The following is a 16,961-nucleotide window of genomic DNA, read 5'->3' as shown; positions in this document are numbered from 1 at the left end:
TTAGTTTCCTAGGGCTCTTGTAGTGAAGTACCTCAGACAACACAAATTTGTTGTCAGCGGTCTGGAGGCTAGACGTCCAAAACCAATGTGTCAGCAGGACTGGTTTCTTCTGAGGGCTGCGAGGGGAGGATCTGTCCCAGGTCTCTCTCCCGGCTGCCCATGGTTTGCGGGCAAGTTCTTGCATTTCTTGGCTCATAGAAGCATCACCTGGATTTCTGCATTCATGTTCATATGGTCTTATCCCTATGTGTATGTCTCTTTGTCCAGAATTTGCCTTTTTATAAGGAAATGGGTCCTAATGTATTAGGGGCCCACCCTTTCCAGGAAAGCCTTTTCTTTTTCTTTTCTTTCTTTCTTTCTTTTTTTTGTTTATGAGGTAGAAAGGCAGCTTTTATTTTAAACTTTTAATTTTGTATTGGAATATAGCCAATTAACAAACAATGTTGTGACAGTTTCAGGTGAACAGCAAAGGGCCTCAGCTATACATACAGATGTATCCATTCTCCCCCAAACTCCCTTTGCCTTCAAGCCACCACACAGCGTTGAGGAGACTTCCATGTGCTATATAATAGGTCCTTGTCAACTATTCTATTTTAAATAAAGCAGTGTATACATGTCCATCCTAAACTCCCCAACTATCCCTTCCTACCAACACTCCCTCCAAAACCATAAGTTCAATCTCCAAGTCTGTGATTCTCTTTTTGTTTTGTAAGTAAGTTCATATGTATAATTTCTTTTTAGATTCCACATATAAGAGATGTCATATGATATTTTTCCTTCTCTGCCTGCCTGACTTCTCAGTATGACAATCTCTAGGTTCATAGGAAGGACTCATCTTAATTAGTTACACCTGAAATGACTATTCCCAAATAAGGTCATGTTCAGAAGTACTGGGAGTTAGGACTTCAGTGTATGAATATTAGTGGTAGGGGGTGGAGGGAACAAGGTTCTACTCATCACAGGCTCGTTAAAATTATGAATCTAAAATTTGAGATCCTGGAGTGTTAATTGTCTGGTTTTCATGTCTGCTGATTGCTTCCCTTGGGTTTTGAAATTTTTGAATATGAATATGAATTTCCAGTGAGGGAAAACTGATTTTTCTCTCTGGAGAGATGACAAGGTCTGGGTGGCTGAAGGGTCCTTAACAGCTATTTTACATGTACTTCTGCTACAGGCTTCCCTGGTGGCACAGGTGGTAAAGCGTCTGTATACAATGCGGGAGACCCGGGTTTGATCCCTGGGTCAGGAAGATCCCCTGGAAAAGGAAATGGCAATCCACTCCAGTACTATTGCCTGGAAAATCCCAAGGACAGAGGAGCCTAGTAGGCTACAGTCAATGGGGTCGCAAAGAGTCGGACACGACTGAGTGACTTCACTTCGCTTCTGCTACAGGCCAACTTAGGATAGTACCACTTCAAGTCTGTTTTGTTGTCACTGCTATTAATTTCTGGCCCTGATTTTTCTGCACCATACCTCATATAAATTTGTGCTCCAAGCCACTGAGGAAAAGCTAGGGTTGAAAATTCTTTCTGAAGACATTTTTCATTGGGCGCCAGGGTAGAGATCAACTTCCTTGACTTTGCCATGGGCTACAGAGCCCAGATTATTTTAAGTGTATTAGTTACACAGTTGTGTCCGACTTCTAGTGACCCCATGAATTGTGGCCCACCAGGCTTCTCTGTCCTTTGAATTTTCCAGGCAAGGATACTAGAGTGGGTTTGCCATTCCCTTCTTCAGGGGATCTACCCAACCCTGGGATTGAATCTGGGTTTCTGGTGAATTCTTTACCTTCTGATCCACCAGCAAAATCCCTCCTTATCTACAATTTCAGCTTTCAGAGGAACCAGGAATTATTCAAGATTTTCAGGCCCATGACCCCTCCTCAAGTGCCCAAGGTCTCATAATATGTCCCATAATGGTGGAAAATGACCCACCTCCAGCCATTCCTAAGACTCCAGGGCCGCCAGTCTGGCTCTCAACCTTTCTTTTCTCTCTGCCCATCTGAGGATTTTCCTCTTTCTCATTCTCTTTAAATGTCTCAGACATCAAATATAGGTTATATGTTGCCCCACATTCGTTCATGCCAGTGGAGAAGTGATCTCTTCTGGGGCCTTTCCTCATCAGCTGGAAGCAGCTGTTCTAATCCCCTCTTATTGAAGAGTTAAAAATAAAAGTCCAGAAAGATTAAAGTACCTTAGATAGAGTTACACATTATTTAGAATTCTAATCTTTTAACTTCCTGTTGGGTGACCTTCACCTTCTCTCTCTGATTTTTCTTTCTTACCATTATCACCTCATTCAACAAAGCAATTTACAGACCTTTTATTATAGTTTGATATCATTTTGCCCAGATTCTAGACTCCCTCCAAAGTCTTCTGAATCCCAGGAACCCCAGTAGTAAGTGGTTTAAACATAGAGATGTTGAATAATTTTAATGTCATTAGTGATTATTATAGGGAAAAAATCTTCTTCTCTTTTCTTAAGACAGACCAAATACTGAGTGACATTGTGATCTAATTCTCCTTGAAGTCTTCTAGACCTTTAATAGTAAATAATCCTATGCTGTTTTAAGATATAAAATTGACATTTCTTTAACTCCATATGAATGTTACTTGAGTCCAAGGCAGATTTAAGTGATTCCTTAATTGGAACCTCATTTAATTATCTTTGGGGACATCACTATAGATTCAGCCACAGGGCTGATTTCTACCATGAATCTAGCAAGAATGGGATTCTATAGGGAAAACCTGCAGGAGACAAGTATGACTAAGGATGGGTTTATTGGAGTTTGTGTCTTATTCTCCATGTGGAATAATGCATGTTTAATTCCCATTTTCTGTTAGGCCAGACTGACTCTATATCTCAAGGCCCCTGTCAGTCTCTCAGATACACTTCACACAAAAGACTCTTGACTCAAATTCATGGATTCCCTTGTGATGGTCAATTACAGATTAGAATTAATGTATACAGTTAGTTTCAGACACTTTATAACATATCATTTCCTTTATTTTTTTAGTTTATTTTCAAAAAATAGGATTTTAGTTTTCTTTTTAGGCTGAACCTAAACATAATTCTGCATGTGAACAAGGAAGGATTTAAGGGAAGGGGCAAACAGAATGACAGGGACCCAGACCCTTCATTAGGCAGACTAAGAATATCTATCACAACATGAAATCTCACCAGAGTATATAATGAATAAGTTAGGGATCAAAGAGTACCTGGAAGATTCCCTTGGTTATTTTTTGACTGTCAAGAGCTGTGTGTGTGTGGTGGCAGGGAGTAGAGGGGGAGTGGTCTCACACACGTGCCAGGGCTTCAGTCCCTTTCACTGGCAAGCACTTTAATTTGTATCCTTCTTGGATGTGAAAAGAATCTTGCTGCGACATCTTAATATCAAGAAAAGCTAGCAATAATTCAGATGATCGACTGTGGTAAACTATGTCCCCAATGTTTCATCATTCATAGAAAAGGAAGTTTTTCGTTGAAAAAGGAACACTGATCATTTCACTTTCTTGCAAATTTTGCTATATCTTACAAACTTACTGGAAAAACAGAAGTAACATTTATTAAGATAAACTGCTTTCCATTAAGCTGTGAGGCAATCAAAACCATAGCAGAGTGTTTATTCCCTACATCTCAGTAAATTCATAAAACACCATTGCTGTATTTATAATTCAGTTCAGTTCAGTCGCTCAATTGTGTCCAACTCTTTGCAACCCTGTGAACCGCAGCATGCCAGGCCTCCCTGTCCATCACCAACTCCCAGAGTCCACCCAAACCCATGTCCATCGAGTTGGTGATGCCATCCAACCATCTCATCCTCTGTAACATATGCATAAAATTTTATCATTGCTCAGGTTTGTTTGCTGCCATTTTGAAGAGAAAAAAAGATGGATACAAGATCCTATGAAAGACCATATCTTGGTTAGCTAAAAGACCTAGGAAGCCTCTTAGAACAGATTCTTTCATGAAGGAGTCAAAAGACTGTCAATGATTAACAAGGAATAGAGGCATTCATGAGTATGCACTGATTGCAAAAAAGACTCCTAGTAACTCTTCTTAAAGTTAATGAATAGAGACTTCCTATGTGGTGTGAAAGTGTTCTTCCTGCTTATAGTACTCTAAAACTTCAGCCATCTGGAATAATCCTAAGGAATGTTTACCACTGTGTTCTACATTATATTCAGAACTCACTGTTTTAATGGATATCTTCCTATTATTAAACTTTACTTCACTACTGAGTATTTGGCATTTTGCCTTTCCTAAATTAAGGAGTCTTATCCAAATGCAAAGGAAATAAAAAAGCTTGCTCATCAGAACAGAGAAAGAGAAACGCTGTTAACTCACTTTGCATTATGCTTCCTATTTTTTCCATCAAATTACCTTATGTTTCCAAATAGTGTATCTAAAATATATTTTCTAAGGTATGTACATATATAAATATATCTTTGCTTTTTTATCCTGGTATTGTTTTCCGGTAAGAGCTAAACAATGGGAACACTTCCAGATAACCACTAACTGGATTGACAGTAGGGTGAGTGAGATGGTGGAGTCAGGGCTGACTACGTAATTCCAGCTGGGCCAGATGAGGAAAATGGTGGAGCTGTTCACAAACAGAAGTTAGTGGAATAAGTGCAGGTTTTAAGAAAGAGTTACAGCTTCTTTAGTGACTCAGATGGTAAAGAATCTGCCTACCATGCAGGAGACCCAGGTTTGATCCCTGGGTTGGGAAGATCTCCTGGAGAAGGGAAGGGCTACCTATTCCAGTATTCTTGCCTGGAGAATCCCATGGACAGAGGGGCCTGGCTGGTTACAGTTCATGGGGTCACAGGAGTCTGATATGACTGAGCGACTAACTCTACAGTGAATTGTTCTACACTGAACTGTAGAGTTTGATGTGTCTAGGACATATTTAAGTAGATATAGTCTATAACTGCTGGATTCAGAGATCTGGAGCTAAACATTTTGATGGGCTACAGATATAGTTCTGGGAGTCTTTAGAATATTCTGTCTGCCCGAAATATTCAACTGATGTGTTTTGAGAACAAGCAACATGGTTTTGGATAAAATATGCTGCTTTTCATAATTGTTCAGTAGCTACAATTAGATATACTGAAATAAGTATTTTATACAAATCCTTGTTATAATCCTATGGGATTGGTATTTCCTAACGCTTAATTAGGCTACCCACTCCAGTCAGTATTCCTGGGCTTCCCTTGTGGCTCAGCTGGTAAAGAATCTGCCTGCAATGTGGGAGACCTGGGTTTGATCCTTGGGTTGGGAAGATCCCCTGGAGAAGGGAAAGGCTATCCACTCCAGTATTCTGGCCTGGAGAAATCCAGGGATTAAGTTCATGGGGTCGCAAAGAGTCGGACATGACATCACTTCACTTCATTTCAAGGCTTAATTAAGTAACTTGTGCAGTGTCACACTGCTTTTAAGTGAATGCTGGAGCAAGAACTTGAACCTGTCAGACTGCAAGCCTGTGTCGTGGGGTCCTATGAGCTTTGATTTACATCTCCAGGTAGTATGAATTATTTCTACTAGGCAGCTTGATATCTATATTTGATGGAATTGGTCATTCAACAAGTGTTAATATATCAGTAAATAAGGGGCAAAATTTCATGCAAAAATATATAGTTCTCCATTCTTTCCAGCTCCCCTACCCCCGCAAAAAAGAAAAAGAAAAATGTAGAGTTCTCTTTAGGAGAAATTAAATAAATTTAAAAAGACTAATGTCTGTAAGTTTAAATGTGATGAACATCCACTGTACAGAATGGTTGACAAAAAGGTGCCATTAATATTTTTATAGAACTCTGTTACAAAATGTTCTAATATATCACTTATGATTCTCAAAACAGGCCAGTGAAACAGATATTCTTATTTAATAGTTTAAGAGACTGAGGCACTTAGGCACATTAGGCATCTCCTTTTTGCATATTAATACAATCCTGGCATTAAAAGTATAATGCTCTTATACTGATACGTTGGAACAGCTTATCAAAGAAACAATACCCAGTCAAATTGTTATGTAAGTTTTAATCTCCTAAAATATCCCAGGTGATCAGTTTTTCTTTTCCTTGTAAGAATGATGATTTTCTTCTCACAGAGACTGAAAACTTAATTAAACTTTAGTTGTTGTTTAGCCAAATGGCAGCACAATTTCATTGATTAGAAATGATGAATCATATTCATAACTTAACAGCATTAGGAAATGAAAATATATTGTGCAATATTTTAAGAAAAGTAACTTTTATGAAGGGGAAGCAATACTTCAAAGGAGGTTACAAAAAGAAATATTAAGTGTAACATTTGACCACTGAAAAAAAGTTCTAACAAGTCAGTGTCATCCTAATAACCCATTTACACATGGCTGTTAGTAATGAGACAGCTTGGCCAAATGGCCCATTAATCCATACAAATAGTTTTGAACTCTTGGTCTGAATTTACCACAGTAGGTTTACATAAAGTGCCACCAAGAACCAGGTCACCTAAAGAGTCACATAGGAGTATCTTTAAATTCCACATTTATATTTAGGCAAGGCAATGCTCTAGTAAAAGATCCATTGCACTGTTTGGAAAACTATTTTAAACATTATATAAGAGAAACTAAAGGAATATTTCTGATATGCTTTACATACTTAATTCAGAATTATTTATAGAGATTATGCTGCTGCTGCTGCTGCTAAATCGCTTCAGTTGTGTCTGACTCTGTGTGACCCCATAGACGGCAGCCCACCAGGCTCGCCTGTCCCTGGGATTCTCCACGCAAGAACACTGGAGTGGGTTGCCATGTCCTTCTCCAATGCATGAAAGTGAAGTTGCTCAGTCATGTCTGACTTAGCGACCCCATGGACTGCAGCTTTCCAGGCTCCTCCATCCATGGGATTTTCCAGGCAAGATAACTGGAGTGGGATGCCATTACCTTCTCCTATAGAGATTATAAATGATGCTAAGTTGCAAAAAGCTACAACTGAACTATATTCAGTAGAATTCCGCAGGGGTTCTGGCTTACAACAACAAAATGACTAGGAAAAAAAAAATCACGGTGTCTTTTTCCATCAAAGTGAGAACAACCTAAAAGATAAGCACTTTAAAAATGGTTTCCCTTTGACTTACTAATTGTATTGGAAGGAGCATGACAGGAAATGGCAGAATGAGAGTTCAAGGTTCTTTGGGGCTTTATAGAGAGAGACATCAGTGCTTCGGAATAAAAGTGCCAGTCCTTTAAACTGTGACCAGAGTGACTTGATTCACTGAGGAGGGGTCTCCTTGAGATGAAAGACATGCTGAAAAATATTAGAATTGAGATTTTAAAAAGATCAAAGAATTGCCTTATGAATAAAAAGGCTAAAATAAAATCAGGGGTGAGGCCCATTGCCCATTTGCTTCAGAATCCTTAGACCCCAAAGATCTAGTTCAGTTGAACTGACTCTTCATTGATTGTCTAGTATACAATACTAGGGGTTCTGATACAAGCGTAGCAACCAGATAGGTCAGGATCAGTCCATGTCCTCAAGGATTTTACATTCTAGTTTAATAAGAGCAGAGCAGAAGGACAATAATACAAAGCACAAAATGAGACATTTCTCAAGGGTTGTAAGTATAATATTGCACATAGTCAGAGGATGGAGAGATTCCACTTAACCTGCAAAACAAAGCAGGGTTTCATGGAGAGAAGGGGCCTTTGAAGTTGGTCTTGGAAAATGGGTAGAAGCTGAAATGGAGAGTTATACTGGAGAGAATCTAAACAAAGCTTACAGGTCGCAATGAATTGAAAGGGTTGGGAATGTTCAGTATAGATTCTGGTTGAATTGTAGGCTGTTTGGAAGGGAACAGTGAGAAGGAAAGCTGGGAAGGTATACTGGGGATTCACTGATGAGGGAATACAGTGCCAGGTGAAGAAAGCAGGCAGAGGAGCCCTTGATGGCTTTTGGCAACTATATGATTCAGCACCTGGGTGTGGGCCTCTGATAAACCTTGATGAAAACATATAGTCTGCTCTTTTTGTGGTGCATTTCCTTGTGCAGGATTAAATTCATTGAAACTTTTAGATCCTCTCCACAATAAAAATGATGATTTTTAGTGCCTACTTCCAAGAGTTATGAGAATCTGATAAGATAATGATGTTGCTCATTGTACAAAGTAGATCATCATTAAATGTTCAGTTGATGTTGTTATTGATGCTGAGATTAAGAAAGATTTATCTAATAGCAGTATGCATAGTAGATTTCAATAAAGAGATACCAATGATAGAACAGTAAGGAAGCAGAAACAATGAGAAAATTTACAGGACTTAACAACAGGTTTTTACATATCATGAAATGAGAAAAGCTGAAAGTGAAGTCGCTCAGTCGTGTCTGACTCTTTGCGACCCCATGGACTGTAGCCTACCAGGCTCTGCTGTTCATGGGATTTTCCAAGCAAGAGTACTGGAGTGGGGTTGCCATTTCCTTCTCCAGGATATCTTCCTGACTCAGGAATTGAACCTGGGTCTTCCAAATTGTAGGCAGACACTTTACCATCTGAGCCACCAGGGAAGTCCAGTGGGTCATAATTTTATGGAAAGATCCAAGTTAGGCACAATCTAAAAATAGTAGATCCCTAAACTGAGGGCATCTGGCATTCTCTAGACAGGGTTACACAGACCATGGCATCTGCTTTCTAGACTTTAAACACTCAAGGTATGGATGGTGTTTGGCAAGCCAGTAAAACTCTATTTTTTTTTTTCTATTATGTGAAGATCACATACTAGGATTAAGTAACCAGTATTCTTATAAGTAATAAGTAAGGAGGAAGAAGAGATAACTGGAGTCTGCAGATCCATGTGATAAACAAAGTGGGGGGAGAGATTTGAGCAGAAAACACTGAGAAACTTGTAGGAAGTTTCCTACTGAGAAACAGTAGGAAGCTTGCTGGTCCTTACAGACTGGGGTGAGGCAAGGAATCAGAAAGAGGGAATCATGAAAATATTTATTGGAATTATACAGGGATAAACAGCTTATCCATTCTGCAGACTGAGAAGTTAAGGTTCAGGGAATTTAAATGACTTGCTCATTATTGGTAAGTGGCAGAGCTTAGATTTCTACCTAAGTCTAACTCCTAGCCTAAGAAATATTTCCACAACACTGCACTAAATTGGAGGAGAAGTAGGGCAAGGGGCAGAGAGTAGAAGGGATTTGCTATATTGATGGTCACCATTTACATCTCAGTTTTGTTTGGGTCTGTCTATAAAAGTTGTGCTTCCTGGCAAGGGAATTCAGGTGTTATTCAGCTAATACAAAAAGGCTATCTTCTTGTTCCAGGCTGTCAAGACTGACCTGGAGCTGGCTTATTTCAGTGCTTGACCCTTCCCAGGCTTCAGGGCAAGAAGAGAAGTTCTCCCTATGAAATTCTTGGTGCACCTTTAACTGTCTACAAATTCTATTCTTTCAATATCCTTATATTAACTCAGTATAACCTAGGACTACAAGATAAACTCTTTTCTTCTTTAAAAGCGTACTCTCCTACCTTATGAATATTCAGGTTCAGAGGGTAGAATCTTAGGGGTGGAAGTACCTTCAGAGGTTGTCTCATCCCATTCTGGATCAAAACCCCAGCAGCTTAGTTATCTGTGGTGGGCCAGGCAGTCTGGGAATGGAGGGAAGCTCTGATCTCATCTACCCTCTGGGGTGGTGCAAACCACAAGGACACAGACAAAGCTCTAGTATCCACAGAGAGTGAGTTGGGCTAAGAGGTTAGACCAAGGAAGGACCTAGCAGAGAGAATGTGGGTCCAGGATAAGGACATAGGATATTAGACAACTTACCCAGGGACTCAGGGATATGGACAGGACAGGGATCTAGGTACTGATTCTATTAGAACAGGTACTGTCCATTAGAATAGAGAAGGGTCTAAGTACAGGGGTCTGGTTACAGGGACCTTGGCCTCAATCACAGACCAAGACTGGGAAAACAGAGCACATGGGCTCAATACTGAGTGTTGGGTTTGTTCCCTGAGTTCTTGGCCATTGGTTTTCAATAACAAAGCAGGACATTTGTTGGTGGGCTCAGTTTCCTGTTTGCTGAGCCTGGCAGGATCTAACATGTCTTCTTAGGGAGTGAATGAGCAGGGCCTTGATTCAGATGGAATGAAATTCACAGCCTAACTCTACTATTTAATGTTCACTTGGTGAATTATTTAACATCTCTATTTCTCGGTTTTCTTTATGGGCAGAAGAAGGATAGTAACAGCCCATATTTCACAGAGCTGATCTTCATTGAGAAGATCAGATAATGTGCTTAGAATACATAGTCAGTGCTGTGTAATATAGTTTATTGATGGCACGTATATGTTTATTACCTAGATCTACTACTAGACTGATTCCCTGGTGGCTCAGGGGTTAAAGCATCTGCCCGCAATGCGGGGGACCTGGGTTCGATCCCTGGGTCAGGAAGATCCCCTGGAGAAGGAAATGGCACCCCACTCCAGTACTCTTGCCTGGAGAAGCCCATGGATGGAGGAGCCTGGTGGGCTACAGTCCATGGGGTCACAAAGAGTCGGACACAACTTCACTTTCACTTTCACTACTAGACTGAGGTAACTAACGATATTTGTCTATATAATATGGTAGTAAAAGCAAAAGCTTTTCAGGTGGTGCAGTGGTAAAGAATCCGCCTGCCAATACAGGAGACACAAGAGACACGGGTTAGATCCCTGGGTTGGGAAGATCCCTTGGTGGAGGAAATGGCAACCTGCTCCAGTATTCTTGCCTGGGACAGAAGAGCATGGTGTGCCACAGTCCACGGAGTCGCAGAGAGTTGGGCATGACTGAGCACACTGTAAAGGTAAACTTGGTGGATAAATGGGGAATAAATGTCTCACTCCTTTGTCTTGCACAGAATTTGCTTAAAGAACATGGCATTCTTCCCTAACAAACCTGTAGCTTCAGAAATATCCTCCATAAAGAGATACGGGGAGTCCCTACCAATCACCTGGGGCAGGATATCTTTTATATCTTTGTTCTGATCTAATGTATGGATTCCCTTGAAGCCCCCTTGACAGATGAATATCTAGCTTTCTTATAAACCTTTTACTGTCAGTGAGTTTATCTCCTCCTAAAGTTATCCATTTCATTGTTCAGTTCAGTTCAGTTGCTCAGTCATTTCTGACTTTGCGACACCATGAATCACAGCACGCCAGGCCTCCCTGTCCATCACCAACCCTCAGAGTTCACTCAAACTCATGTCCATCAAGTCGGTGATGCCATCCAGCCATCTTATCCTCTGTTGTCCCCTTCTCCTCCTGCCCTCAATCCCTCCCAGCATCAGGGTCTTTTCCAATGAGTCAACTCTTCGCATGAGGTGGCCAAAGTACTGGAGTTTCAGCTTTAGCATTACTCCTTCAAATGAACACCCAGGACTGATCTCCTTTAGGATGGACTGGTTGGACTTCCTCGCAGTCCAAGGGACTCTCAAGAGTCTTCTCCAATACCACAGTTCAAAAGTATCAACTCTTCGGTGCTCAGCTTTCTTCACAGTCCAACTCTCACATCCATACATGACCACTGGAAAAGCCATAGCCTTGACTAGATGGACCTTTGTTGGCAAAGTAATATCTCTGCTTTTGAATATGCTGTCTAGGTTGGTCATAACTTTCTTTCCAAGGAGTAAGCGTCTTTTAATTTCAAGGCTGCAGTCACCATCTGCAGTGATTTTGGAGCCCCCCAAAATAAAGTCTGACACTGTTTCCACTGTTTCCCCATCTATTTCCCATGAAGTGATGGGACCAGATGCCATGATCTTAATTTTCTGAATGTTGTGATCAATGTAAAGAAACAGAGGAAAACAACAGAATGGGAAAGACTAGAGATCTCTTCAAGAAAATTAGAGATACCAAGGGAACATTTCATACAAAGATGAGCTCAATAAAGGACAGAAACGGTATGGACCTAACAGAAGCAGAAGATATTAAGAAGAGATGGCAAGAATACACAGGAGAACTATACAAAAAAGATCTTCATAACCCAGATAATCATGATGACAGTGTGATTACTCACCTACAGCCAGACATCCTGGAATGTGAAGTCAAGTGGGCCTTAGAAAGCATCACTATGAACAAAGCTAGTGGAGGTGATGGCATTCCAGTTGAGCTATTTCAAATCCTGAAAGATGATGCTGTGAAAGTGCCACACTCAATTTCATTGCTGCTGGTGGTGGTGGTTCATTGTTAGCTATTCCTAATTATTACATAGTATTTGGTAGGAAATCAATATCTACTTGTTAATATAAGTTGAAAAAAAATGTTTAAAAGATAAATTATTTTAAAAATAAAATCCAGCTTATCTCATTCTCAGAAGAGATTTGTGTTTACTACCATATCATACCTACAATATATATTATTTCTTATATGAACATCTATGAACATCCATCAACTTCTAGGTTCATACTTACTAATATTTAGAGAAGTTGTCAGACATTTCTTTATAGGTGTTAATTTGCATTTAGCAGCTGGCTTTCAATAAAAATTTCACTATTCTTGCAGATATGACTTTGACATTTATTCTTGGCAAGATAAATACTGTCATAATGCTTTCTTTTCTTTTTCTTTTTTTTACAGTATCACACACTTGCAAAAGTAGCAGCAGTGGACAAAGAAATGTTTCAATGGTCTAAATAAATATTTTTGAGTTGTGTACTCATGATTATAGATGTGAATTTCTAACATAATCATGAGTTTCAGTTACATCTTAACAACAACAACAAATAAAGCTGAAAAGAAAAGCCACAATTTTAATGGGATGACAGACGGGGTTGAATATTTTGCTGGGAAATTTAAAGGCAGACATTTTCACTCTTGATTATCCAATATTTATCAGTTACATTTAGAAAATATTGTTAGTACTTCAGAGGAATGAAAACCAAGGAGATACCAACATGCTTTTGTATTGCCATTTTTTCCTCCATTTATACAGATACTGAGTCTGGTCTTCAAATATTTTAAGTAGGGCAAAAGGCCTTTTAAAAAATAGTTTTATGTTGTTTCTGTTACCTCTTCATGTCCAGTGTAAAATGGTTTCCAACATTCAGTCACCAGTCTACTAGTTCTATTCCTCTTTGACTGTTTCCCATACAAGTCTGTGTCTACAGGACAGTTAGAAAGCCTTTGCCCTTTTTGGTAGACATATATGTAGAATGTCTTTACTGACATTTACATAGAAATAATTTGAGGTACTGTTTATAATATTTTTTAAAAATTAATAGGAGATGCAATGATTTATAACAATGCTAAGCATTTATTAAACATATATGAAATGTCAGGTGATTAAATACTTAACAGAATGCTGAGCTGGAGGAAGCACAAGCTGGAATCAATATTGCCATGAGAAATATCAATAACCTCAGATATGCAAATGACACCACCCTTATGGCAGAAAGTGAAGAACTAAAGAAACTCTTGATGAAAGTGAAAGAAGGTGGAAAAGTTGGCTTAAAGCTCAACATTCAGAAAACGAAGATCATGGCATCTGGTCCCATCACTTCATGGCAAACAGACGGGGAAATAGTGGACAAAGTGGCTGACTTTATTTTTCTGGGCTCCAAAATCACTACAGATAGTGATTGCAGCCATGAAATTAAAAAACGCTTACTCCTTGGAAGAAAAGTTATGACCAACCTAGAGAGCATATTAAAAAGCAGAGACATTACTTTGCCAACAAAGGTCTGCTAGTAAAGGCTATGGTTTTTCCAGTGGTCACGTATGGATGTGAGAGTTGGACTATAAGGAAAGCCGAGCACTGAAGAGTTAATGCTTTTGAAATGTGGTGTTGGAGAAGACTGTTGAGAATCCCTTGGACTGCAAGTAGATCCAATCAGTCCATCCTAAAGGAGATCAGTCCTGGGTGTTCGTTGGCAGGACTGATGTTGAAGCTGAAACTCCAATACTTTGGCCACCTTATGTGAAGAGCTGACTCACTGGAAAAGACCCTGATGCTGGGAAAGATTGAGGGCAGGAGGAGAAGGGGACAACAGAGGATAAGATGGTTGGATGGCATCATCGATGTAAATGGACATGGGTTTGGGTGGACTCCAGGAGTTGGTGATGGACAGGGAGGCCTGGCCTGCCTCCCTGCGTTCATGGGGTCACAAAGAGTTGGACACAACTGAGCGACTGAACTGAACTCATTGTTTTAATCCACCTAAAAGTTAATGTGTGTAATCTTCATTTTAATAGAAGAGGAACCTGAGGCTCAGAAGCCTTAGGCCAATTAAGTCACTTGCCCAATGCGTCTCTATTAAGTACTTTTGTTGTTGTTGAGTCAATAAGTTGTGTCCGACTCTTTGTGACCCTCTGGACTGTAGCCTGCCAGCCTCCTTTGTCTATGAGATTCTCCAGGGAAGAATACTGGACTGGGTTGCCATTTCCTCCTCCAGAGGATCTTCCCCACCCAGGGATTGAACCTGCGTTTCCTGTGTTGGCAGGTGGATTCTTTACCACTGCACCATCTGGGAAGCCCCCTTGGAGGGAATCTGGGTGTGTGTGATGTTGCTGAAATTCCTTCACCTCCCATTGAGCCATCCTGACTCTTACCCAAATTGAAAGACTTGATTGAATGGATGGGCCTGGAAGAGGAAAGGCAACTCAGGTCCTCAGAGGCTACATTTCATATGGGAATCACACATGCTACACATCTGATGGTATCTGCCATATACATGAGGGAAAGAAAGTCCTAAAAGGAAGAAAATACTCCAAAAGAAACTTGGGCAAAACCATCAAAGTCCTGAGATTCATTATTTTCTCAGAGTCCAAGATCTAAAACAGAGTCATATGTAACCTTATGACTCCTCAGGAGGGTTGTTCTTCTTTTCATTTTACAGCTGGCTGTCTGTGGTTTTATTACATCTTTAATTGGCCAGAGCCTTTAATTATGGTTAGGTGAATCCATTTGTATGAAATAACAAGCATAAACTTTCTTCCACTTTCAAAAGTGAACATTCGTGCAAATTCAGATTGTCCTTTTTATTTGACCACTGTATTTATCCTTCACTGTAGTCCCCCATTTCTATGTAATTTGTGTCTTTCAGACTTTATATTATTAGCTGTGAAATGTGACAGGTAGAAGGAAGGTACAAGGTCATTTCATTATTCTTTGAATCAGTTTCAGGCACATCAGTTTCTTGGTTAGAAAAAAAAAAGTTGTATAATAACTTTCAATTTAATCTTCTGTTTTAAATGTCTTCTTTCCTGATGACATTCCTTCAGCTGCTTGATTCAGCATAAATGCTAAAGCAGATATCAAGTTTTTCATTGAAGGTTCTGCATTTTACTTTGAAAGTGTAAATTAAAAAATAAAACCTCTACCTAATTCTAGGAAGATGAATCAATGGCAGCCTGAGTTTGGGATCTTCCTAATTTGCTCCATAAAAAAATAGACTAGAAAGCAGAAGCAAAAGCCACGTTCAACATTTGTAGCAAAACTAGTTGTCACAACTCTAAGAACCTTAAGGTACAAGCAAGTGGGGACTAACCACTAAGAGTCATGAAAGCTTGCGTGCCATTAGCATTTGTGCGTGAAAACTGAAGACAACGTGGCCAAACACAGAGATATGGTCCCTCTGCCTCCGCTTTTAAGTTGCCCTGCTGGAGGGACATGGTTACCTGTTAGCTTTCTTCACACCTACTTCACTTTTGAACTCACATCATTTTGGGGAGGGGTCCCAGCTAATGGCTGAGCAAGATTGGGGTGAAGGGTCTGGCCTCTTCCACCAGGAATTGGCACCTCCAATGCAAAATGCAGACTCCACTACACTATGGAACGACACTGTGGTTGGATGGCTTTTCTTGCCCAGTCTTGCTCTTCCTCGCCTTTCCTTTCAGAATCTTATACTTTTGCATTCCTAACTCATTCTCAGTGTCTGCTTCAGGGAGGACTTTACTGACACAGCAGGCCCAGATTGTTCTGAGAAAGCAGGTGGTGAGATGGGGTGACAGGTGGGATAGTCCCTGGCACCAGACAGTGGACCAGTTGCTAAAGTCTTCCCTGGTGGTGATGTGAGAGAATGTTTTGGTGGAGGTGAGTTGAAGATGCAATGATGCAGGCTTTGAAAGTGTGTGGGGAGAAAAATGGAATTGGTTGGTATTGTTATTTTGATTGTCTACAAAGGATTAATGTAAAGCTGAGAACAGCTAACAACTAAAAACTAAGTATGTAGAAGATGGCTTTGGCAAAATTTACAAGGGGGCCTATATATACTAGTTGGCAGAAAACTAGAAACCAAACTCATTTTCCTTAGGGAAAGACACCCCACCCCCGCCACCCCAGGATCTCCTCCTGCTTCCACTTCTGGCTACCAAATCAATAACTGGGGCTAATTTTCAGCTTAACCCAGCTGGAGACATGCTGGACCTGATAAGGGAGGAATGGAGCTCTACCCCAAAGATGCCAGCATGTCCCAGAAGCTGATAGAACACCCATGGCCCTAAATATTGAGGGTCCTAGACCAAGGGAACCACCAGATGAGTATAAGGCTAGATGGGGGAGATCTTGTTGACGTAAGCAAACTTTATTGGCAGGCAAGATATAATACTCTGACAAAGACCTCAGAGGCTGGTACAGATTCACTTTGGGGAGGCCTCCTAGAACCTGGAATAAGTGCTTGCCTGTGCTGAGAGAAATAAACAAGCCTGAATTTCCATGGTAGAGAGCAGAGCAGGGATATAAAATGTTTACAAAGGGGGATATGCTGGAGTGGCTATAAGATGTGAGGCCAGATACCTGCTGAAAGCTTTACCTAGGTCATCAGGAATGTGATAATGAGAAAAGGACCAGCTTCAGCAAGAAACTCAGCAGTGGCTTTCCCCTGGAGAGCAGGGCTGATAGAGACAGCGCTACAGAGGTGGCTCTCTGGTGAAATGGGATAAGAGGGCCCCGAAGTAATAGGGGCCAGGTGGTGGCACTTAACCTCCAGATATCATAAAGGGCA

Source organism: Capricornis sumatraensis, chromosome 5 (genome assembly GCF_032405125.1).
Source record: "Capricornis sumatraensis isolate serow.1 chromosome 5, serow.2, whole genome shotgun sequence".
Lineage (NCBI taxonomy): Eukaryota > Metazoa > Chordata > Mammalia > Artiodactyla > Bovidae > Capricornis > Capricornis sumatraensis.
The sequence above is the reverse complement of the archived record's forward strand: the minus strand, read 5'-3'. Positions refer to the sequence as shown.